This window comes from Tamandua tetradactyla, chromosome X (genome assembly GCF_023851605.1).
Source record: "Tamandua tetradactyla isolate mTamTet1 chromosome X, mTamTet1.pri, whole genome shotgun sequence".
In the NCBI taxonomy this organism is placed as follows: domain Eukaryota; kingdom Metazoa; phylum Chordata; class Mammalia; order Pilosa; family Myrmecophagidae; genus Tamandua; species Tamandua tetradactyla.
In genome coordinates this window covers 94,155,154-94,163,633 of record NC_135353.1, presented here as the reverse complement: position 1 = coordinate 94,163,633, position 8,480 = coordinate 94,155,154, and the positions used below count along the sequence as shown (strand labels likewise).

General features: G+C 39.6%; 2 pseudogenes; one reads left to right on the top strand and one right to left on the bottom strand.

Moving 5' to 3' along the window:
* Nucleotides 1-626: 626 nt before the first annotated feature.
* Nucleotides 627-3,542, top strand: LOC143671362 (ubiquitin-protein ligase E3A pseudogene; annotated as a pseudogene).
* A 1,467-nt stretch (nucleotides 3,543-5,009) lies between these two features.
* On the bottom strand, nucleotides 5,010-6,066 carry LOC143671945 (uncharacterized; annotated as a pseudogene).
* Between the last annotated feature and the right edge of the window lie 2,414 nt (nucleotides 6,067-8,480).

Below are 8,480 nucleotides of genomic sequence, written 5' to 3'. Positions count from 1 at the left end.
CCTCTTAATGCATGCTGCATTTTACAGATATAGTAATCCACCACAAGAGTTTTTGATTTTGTTCCTGATGGGCATTTAATTTGTCTTCAAATTTTGGCTATGACAATTCATGCCACAATAAGTATCCTTCTGGTGCATATTTCCTGAATGTACATACTCAGAGAAGAATTGCTAGGTATTTTTAAAATTTGTTCTGTCTCCCAAGATGGTGGCTCTGGGCTCAGAGTGACTGCAGGAAACGACAGGGCACCGATAACCCGCCCTCCGCTCGCTCGCGCACCCCGCCGCCACTTAGCCAGCCACCGGCCCGGCGCCCGACAGCTGCCGCCGCTGCCGCCTTCTGCTTCGCCTCCGCCGATCCGGTTCTTTCGGCCGCGGGCGGCGGCGCCTCCATCGGCTTTTCCTCCCGGCGGTCTCTGAGCGGCTCGCGGCCTATCCCCGGCCAGTCAGGCCCGCAGTCCCCCGGTGTGGACAGGCAGCGGTAGAGCAACAGCTGGCGACGAGCGTGGGATCCTCGGCGTCCCTAGCCACTTTGCCGGCCTCGGCCTCCAAAGAAGGAAGCGCGGGTCCCGCATGAGCCCAGGCGGTGGCGGCGGCAGCGAAGGGGAACGAGGCTGTGGCGGGCGGAGGCGGCGGGCGGAGACGGCGGGAGAGGGCGACGACGACCAGTGAGTCCGCTGCCACTACGAGGTCCGCGGCCCAAGCGCGGGAGCGACGGCAGGTTAAAAATCTGTAAGAACCTGATTTTAGAATTCACCAGCTCATCAGAAGTTTGACGAAATATGAGTTATTAAGCCTACGCTCAGATCAAGTTAGCAGCTAGACTGGTGTGGCAACCTGTTTTTAATCAGTGACTCAAAGCTGTGATCACCCTGATGTCACCGAATGGCCACAGCTTGTAAAAGATCACCAGGAGAACCGCAGTCTGACGACATTGAAGCTAGCCGAATGAAGCGAGCAGCTGCAAAGCATCTAATAGAACGCTACTACCACCAGTTAACTGAGGGCTGTGGAAATGAGGTCTGCACGAATGAGTTTTGTGCTTCCTGTCCAACTTTTCTTCGTATGGATAACAATGCAGCGGCTATTAAGGCCCTCGAGCTTTATAAGATTAATGCAAAACTCTGTGATCCTCATCCCTCCAAGAAAGGAGCGAGTTCAGCTTACCTTGAGAACAACTCAAAAAGCGCCCCTAATAACTGCACTGAGATAAAAATGAACAAGAAGGAAGGACAAGGAGCTAGAGATGATTTTAAAGATGTGACTTACCTAACAGAAGAGACGGTATATGAAATCCTTGAATTATGTAGAGAGAGAGAGGATTATTCCCCTTTAATCCATGTTATTGGAAGAGTTTTTTCTAGTGCTGAGGCATTGGTACAGAGCTTTCGAAAAGTCAAACATCACACAAAGGAAGAACTGAAATCTCTTCAAGGAAAGGATGAAGACAAGGATGAAGATGAAAAGGAAGAAGCTGCATGTTCTGCTGCTGCTATGGAAGAAGATTCAGAAGCATCCTCCTCAAGGATGGGTGATAACTCACAAGGAGATAACAATTTACAAAAATTAGGCCCTGATGATGTGTCTGTGGATATTGATGCCATTAGAAGGGTTTATACTAGATTGCTCTCTAATGAAAAAATAGAAACTGCCTTTCTTAATGCACTTGTATACTTGTCACCAAATGTGGAATGTGACTTAACATATCACAATGTATACTCCGGTGATCCTAATTATCTGAATTTGTTCATTATTGTAATGGAGAATGGAAATCTTCATAGTCCTGAATATCTGGAAATGGCTCTGCCATTGTTTTGCAAAGCAATGAGCAAGCTACCCCTTGCAGCCCAAGGAAAACTGGTTAGACTATGGTCTAGGTACACTGCGGATCAGATTCGGCGAATGATGGAAACATTTCAGCAGCTTATTACGTACAAAGTCATAAGCAATGAATTTAATGGTCGAAATCTAGTAAATGATGATGATGCCATTGTTGCTGCTTCAAAGTGCTTGAAAATGGTTTACTATGCAAATGTAGTTGGAGGAGAAGTGGATACAAATCACAATGAAGAAGATGATGAAGAGCCCATCCCTGAGTCAAGTGAATTGACACTTCAGGAGTTATTGGGAGAGGAGCGAAGAAACAAGAAAGGTCCTCGCGTAGACCCACTGGAAACTGAACTTGGTGTGAAAACTCTAGATTGTCGTAAACCTCTTATCCCTTTTGAAGAATTTATTAATGAACCACTGAATGATGTTCTAGAAATGGATAAAGATTATACTTTTTTCAAGGTAGAAACAGAAAACAAATTCTCTTTTGTGACCTGTCCCTTTATATTGAACGCTGTCACAAAGAATTTGGGATTATATTATGACAACAGAATTCGCATGTACAGTGAACGAAGAATCACTGTTCTCTACAGTTTAGTTCAAGGACAGCAGTTGAACCCATATTTGAGACTTAAAGTCAGACGTGATCATATCATAGATGATGCACTCATCCAGCTAGAGATGATCGCTATGGAAAATCCTGCAGACTTGAAGAAACAGCTGTATGTGGAATTTGAAGGAGAACAAGGAGTTGATGAGGGAGGTGTTTCCAAAGAATTTTTTCAACTGGTTGTGGAAGAGATCTTCAATCCAGATATTGGTATGTTCACATATGATGAATCTACAAAATTGTTTTGGTTTAATCCATCTTCTTTTGAAACTGAGGGTCAGTTTACTCTGATTGGCATAGTTCTGGGTCTGGCTATTTACAATAACTGTATACTGGATGTACATTTTCCCATGGTTGTCTACAGGAAGCTAATGGGAAAAAAAGGAACTTTTCGAGACTTAGGAGATTCACACCCAGTTCTCTATCAGAGTTTAAGAGATTTATTGGAGTATGAAGGAAATGTGGAAGATGATATGATGATCACTTTCCAGATATCGCAGACAGATCTTTTCGGTAATCCAATGATGTATGATCTAAAGGAAAATGGTGATAAAATCCCAATTACAAATGAAAACAGGAATGAATTTGTCAGTCTTTATTCTGACTACATTCTCAATAAATCAGTAGAAAAACAGTTCAAGGCCTTTCGGAGAGGTTTTCATATGGTGACCAATGAATCTCCCTTAAAGTACTTATTCAGACCAGAGGAAATTGAATTGCTTATTTGTGGAAGCCAGAATTTAGATTTTCAGGCACTTGAAGGAACTACAGAATATGATGGTGGCTATACCAGAGACTCTGTTCTGATTAGGGAGTTCTGGGAAATTGTTCATTCATTTACAGATGAGCAGAAAAGACTCTTTTTGCAATTTACAACAGGCACAGATAGAGCACCTGTGGGAGGATTAGGAAAGTTAAAGATGATTATAGCCAAAAATGGCCCAGACACAGAAAGGTTACCTACATCTCATACTTGCTTTAATGTCCTTTTACTTCCGGAATACTCAAGTAAAGAAAAACTTAAAGAGAGATTGTTGAAGGCCATCACATATGCCAAAGGATTTGGCATGCTGTAACAAAAAAAAAAAAAAAAAAAAAGAAAGAAAGAAAGAAAAAGAAAAGAAAAAAAGAAATTAAAAATTTTAATAAATGTAACAACAGGGATAAAATTGGTGGTGATAGTGTTCCAGTACAAAAAGGCTGTAAGATAGTGAACCATAGTAGTCACTTGTGTCTGTGCCTCCCTTCTTTATTGGGGACATGTGGGCTGGAACAGCAGATTTCAGCTGCTTATATGAACAAATTTTTTTTCTTTGTTTTTTTTTTTTGGTGTGAAAGTGTTACATATTCTTTCACTTGTATGTACAGAGAGGATTTTCTGAATATTTACTTTAAGGGTTAAATCACTTTTGCTTGTGTTTATTACTGCTTGAGGTTGAGCCTTTTTGAGTATTTAAAAAATATATACCAACAAAACTACTCTCCCAAGGAAAATATTGCCATCATTTGTAGACCATGTAACCTTCAAGTATGTGCTATTTTTTGTCCCTGTATCTAACTCAAATCAGGAACTGTATTTTTTAAAACAATTTGCTTTTGAAACTTGAAGTCTTGAAAACAGTGTGATGCAATTGCTGCTGTTCTAGCCCCAAAGGAGTTTTCTGTGCAAAATCTTGAGAATCAATAAAGATGGAAGGGAGAATTTGGAATGTTTAACTACAGCCCTCAGAACTTTACTTTAGAAACAGCACAAAAAATTAAAAGCAACTCATGCCACACACACACACACACAAAAAAAAATTGTTCTGAGAAATGCTCTCCTGTTCCAAGAGATTTAAGAATATAGCTTTTTCATACCACTGTTTTAACCCCTTTGCATTTTATTTTTGTATATGGTTTATCTCCTCTTTGGACAACAGATTACCTCCAAATTATTTTTTAAATAGTCCCATTACTTCATCACTTCTTCTTTTTTTTTTTTTACATGGGCTGGCACCAGGAATTGAACCTGGGTCCTCTGGCATGGCAGGCTAGCATTCTTGCCTGCTGGGCCACCGTGGCCCGCCCACCACCGTGGCCCACCCTCATCACTTCTTGATGCTATTTCTATCATATTCCAAATTCTAATAAGTGTATGAGTCTGTTTCTGGGTTTACTTGTGCTGCATCAATACCACAGGAGTTTTATACTATTTTTTTATAATATCTAGTATTTTCTCTTGCTTTTCAACACCTACAACTTATATATATGTATGATTGATTAGGATCTCCAGATTTATGCTGATAACAATGATGATAGCATGCATCTGTTCTAGTCCCCAATTTTAATGGGAATGCTTCTAAGTTTCAACATTACCTTTGCTATTTGCTGTGGGTTTTTTGTTGGTTACATGCTTTTTTTCATATGAATGCCCTTCTTTGCCATCTGAATGTCAGTTTGTAATCTCTGGTATCCCATAAATTTTTAGTTTTGTTTTCCTCATCCATGGTGCTCTGCTTTAGAACAATTGTTTCTGATATGCTATGAGATGTAAATTCCTGATGAAAAATTTCACATCTTCAAGGCGTTCTTATGGTTTTTCATTAGTATGAATTTTCTGGTGTCTAATGTGGTGTGACGTCTGCCTGAAAGCTTCCCCACATTCACTAAACTGATAAGGCTTCTTCCCTATGTGTATCCTCAAATGTAGAGGAAGAGTTGAAAACTGAGAGAAAGCTTTCCCACATTTATTACAACCATAGGGTTACTTACCTCTATGGTGTCTCACATGCACAGTAAAATATGAGGTTTGAGAGAAGGCTTTTCCACATACATTGCATTCATAAGGTTTATCACCTGAATGAATTCTCACATGTACAGTAAGTGATGTTCACTGAGAGAAGGCTTTTTCACATTCATGACATTCATAGGGTTTATCTCCAGTGAGAATATTTTGATGTTTTATGAAGTACTTCTTCTGGCCAAAAGCTGTGCCACATTCATTACATTTAAAGAGTTTCTCTCCAATATGAATCTTCTCATGCTCAGTAAGGTTTGATTTGCCAGTGAAGGTTTTCCCACATTCCTTACATACAAAGGGCTTCTCTCCCATCTGAGTTCTTTAGTGTCTGATGAAGTTTTACTTTTGTATGAGAACTTTTCCACAAACCTTACACTCGAATGGTTTCTCACCAACGTGAATCTTCTAATGGGTAATGAGATTTTCCTTCTGGCTGAAGGACTTTCCACATTCATTGCATTCAGAAAGCTTCTCTTCAATATGATTGTTTTGATGTTTAATGACATACTGGCTGCTTTTGGCTGAAGGCTTTTCCACATTCATTACATTCAAAAGGTTTCTCTCGGGTGTGAAAGTGTTCATGCTCAGTGAGGTTTGATTTGTGGCTGAAGACTTTCCCACAAAACTTACAGGCGAAGGGGTTTTCCCCACTATAATTTCTCTGCTGACTGAGGTTTGCCATCTGAATGGAAGCCTACCCACATTCTCAAGGTTCCCCTCCAATATGAATTTTTTGATGAATGAAGATTTACTTTTGGCTGAAGATTTTTCCACATTTCTTACATTTATATGGTTTCCCCTCTGTATTGCCTTTCAAATGTACAATAAGAAATGAGATTTGAGAGAAAACTTTATCTCATTCAGTATATTCAAAGGTTTCTCTCCTGTATAAATTTTCTAATGCTCAAAGAAGTTTTGTTACATTCACGTATTTCTCTCCAGTATGAATGTTCTTATGCTCAATGAGATTTGTCATCTCGCTAAAGGTATTTCAATATTCCTTAGAAGCACAAGTTTTCTCTCCAGGATGACTTCTACACTTAATGGAGTATGACATATGAATGAAAGCAGTTTTCCCAAATTCAGTAAATTCATAGGGTTTCTCTCCTATGAATGCTTATATGAGAGAGTATGATAATAGAGTATGAATGCTCTATTATCAGTGGGGTACAAGTTTTTTAAACAGAGAGCATTTTCACACTCATATACACTTTATGGGTGGTTATTATCACAAGGGGTAAGCTGTGGCAGAAGGATTTAGCAAACTGATTATCCTTCCCCACACAGCTTCCTTCATAGTGAAATACATCTAAGTCATAACTCAAACTGTTACTGGGTGAGTTCAAAAAGGGGCTGCCTTAAAATAAGTTCTGAGGTCAGAGAAAATATTTTTCCAATTTTCTTAATATTCATTGCCTTTTTCTTCAGTCTATTCCTTACTGGAGATGGATGCAACTTGCTTCTCAAGTCTTTCTGCCTATCTTCTTAAGCTTCTTCTGGACAGAGTTTTTTTTTCCACTTCTTTCTCCACCATCCAGGCTTGTCTTCCTGCCTCAATGGAGGACTGAACAGAGTTTGGTCACTTTATAACCTGCTCCTATGTTTGCACTCCTTGAGCCCAAGGCAAGTCCTTGATCATGACGCTTGCTCTTGTGAAGCTTATGTATATAGTGGAGAAGCTTAGCCTACCTGTAGGTATGCCTAAGAGTTACTTTTGGAGGACCTCTTTTGTTGCTAAGATGTGGGCCTTCTTACTCTAAACCCATCTCTATAAGTGAAATCATTGCCCTTTCCCCAACATGGGGCATAATATCCATGGGTGAAAGACTCCCTGGTACCATGGGTCCAACAATAACATCTTGAACAAAAGGGGAAAAGAATTGTATCAAATAAGGTATCAGTGGTTGAGAGAGTTCAAATAGAGTTGAGAAGCTACTGTAGAAGTCACTTTTATGCAAGGTTCAGTCAGACATTGCTGCCTATTATAGCTTGCCAGCACACAAAAAGCCATTCCTGCCAATCTGAAAGAACACCTTGGGCATTATATAAGATTCTATAAAGGGTCCATGCATTAGGGTAACTTTCCAGAAACCTACACCTCAAGATGAGTCTGTGGACCAGAGAAGCCCTGAAATGCAGAGTGGCCAGCCTTTCCAGAACATCAACTAGTTCCATCCCCCATCCTAAATTATTGACAGCCCCTTCCAACATGAAAAAGTTAGAATGGGCATAGCTGAAATACCCCAAAAACGTGGGAGAAAGATCAAAGTTGATGGTGGAGTTATACAGAGTAGGTAGGGCTTAACAAATGAGTATAATTGCTGAATCATTATATTGATATTTCATTCAATATCCAATATCTTAGAGCAGCTAGAAATAAAAACATAAAATTGTGGAATTGTAACCCATACCAAACTCTGAAATCTGTTCTACAACTGATTATTGTGATGTGCTTTGAAATTGCTTTTCATATATATGTTATTTTTCACAAAAATGTTGATTGTGATGATAAATGTACAGCTGTATGATTAAATTGTGAACCATTGCTTGTACACGTTGGATGCTTACAGGCTATGTGAATAAATAGTATATATCAATAAAAAATTAGAAAAAGGATGTCTCAGGCAGCTGTGGAAATGGAAGAGTCCAATATCCATGGGACAGTCTGTGAAACTACTGGTTCAGATCTAGGGTCTGGACAAACTCCTCAGGAGATGCTTTCTGGTTGAAGAAGATGTGAAAGAGCCCCTCTTCTTCCTTCAAAGCCTTCAACTCTTTGGAGTATCTTATTGTGGGAGGCATACCTTAATTGATCATAGATGTAATCAGCCACAGATGCAATCAATTGACTGATGATTTAATACACCAACTTTCCAGTTTATCAACCAGCATCCAAATATCCTTGAAGCAATGGTCAAGCCAGTGCTTGCCTGACCAGACAACTGAGCATAATCACTTGGCCAAGTTGACACCAGAACCTAACCATCACATTCCACCTGTTGTCAACTTGGCAGCTATACATATCACCTTGAAATACACTTAATTTCCAAATAGAACACAATAACAGATATATGTTTTGCCCTAAAATACTCAACTGTCCTATATACAACCTGATATGCACTACATCTCTCCAGAATAGGGTGCAAATCCTTAGGTAACATTCACTGTTCAACTTCATATCCTATGACTTAAATACTATAAAGGAATAATACAACTAATGTCGTATGATAAGGAAAACAAAATATTTGCATATGTACAAAT